Raw genomic sequence first — 1,483 nt, forward strand, 5'->3', positions numbered from 1 at the left:
TGTTAAAATAAAAAGTTATCAACCAACAACAGGAAAATCCCTTTGGCAGGCTTCTATTAGTAGAAGTGAGAAGGGCAGTCCTGTTCCCACCCCCAGCTCCCAGCCTGGCCCCACTCTGCCTAGAGGACAGTTCAGGAAGCCACAGGCTCCGAGGTCATCCTCCCCTGCTCACTCTGATCTCCATGTGGCTCAGCACACCCCCTCTTCTGTCTCCCTTCCAGTCCCTCCTCCACCCTCCGCCTTACGTCTGTGCTCTCTGGCATTCATGTCCTTCATCCGCAAAACCTCTGACTCCCAATTTCCTTCAATTTCCCCGCCTTGTTCACTCCCCTGAGGACACTGTTTTACTCAGAACCCCTCAGCGGTTGGCTCTTTCCTGTCCCCACACCTACCAGCACTGGGGCAATTCTCCTTGCTCCATCTTGCCACATCAGGCCCTTCTCCCGCACTCTGCCCTAACTCCCCTCATCCCCAACCCTAGCTTCCAATCTCTGCTTAGACCAGCACTGGCCAATAGAACTCTCAGTGATGATTGGAATGTTTTATAACAGCACTGCCCAATACGGAAGCCACTGGCCACATGTGCACCTGAAGGAGACTGTAGAAACTAAGGAACAGTTTTACATTTCATTTAATTTTCATTACTTGATTTTTAAAATTCATTAATTAGCTAATTTTATTTATTTATTTATTTTGGAGACAGAGTCTGGCTATGTGGCCCAGGCTGGAGTGCAGTGGTGTGATCTCACTGCAACCTCCGCATCCCAGGCTCAAGCCCATCCTCCCACCTTAGCCTCCCAAGTAGCTGGGACTATAGGCACACACTACCACACCTGGCTTATTTTTGTATTTTTTGGTAGAGACGGGGTCTTGCCACATTGCCTAGGCTGGTCTCAAACTCCTGAGCTCAAGCGATCCTCCCACCTCGGCCTCCCAAAGTGTTGAGATTACAGGCTTGAGCCACCGTACCTGGCCAATTAATTTATTTTTTGAGACAAGGTCTCATTCTGTTGCCCAGGCTGCCGTGCAGTGGTGCAATCACAGCCCACTGCAGCCTTGTCCTCCTAGGCTCAAGTGGTCCTCCTATCTGAGGCCTCTCCTGAGTAGCTGGTACCACAGGGGCATGCCACCATGCTCAGCCTTAATATTTGCATTAATTTAAACGTAAATTGACCACATGGCTGGTGCTACTGTATTGGGCAGTGAGGTATGGACATATCGCCCCCTACCCTTCTTTTTATGGTGACTTCCAGACCATCAAGTTCCTCCCTCTCACTCTAGTCCCCTTCTCCCCATCACTCTTCCCATCCTTACTTATGGGTGGTTCTTTTTCTTTTTGTTTGTTTGAGACAGGGCCTTGCTCTCTCACCCAGGATGGAGTGCAGTGGCAGGATCATGACTCACTGCTGCAGCCTCGACCTTCTGGGCTCAAGTGATCCTCCTCCCACCTCAGCTTCCTGAGTGGCTGGGACCACATACAGGT

Source organism: Colobus angolensis, unplaced genomic scaffold, assembly GCF_000951035.1.
Source record: "Colobus angolensis palliatus isolate OR3802 unplaced genomic scaffold, Cang.pa_1.0 Scaffold53, whole genome shotgun sequence".
Lineage (NCBI taxonomy): Eukaryota > Metazoa > Chordata > Mammalia > Primates > Cercopithecidae > Colobus > Colobus angolensis.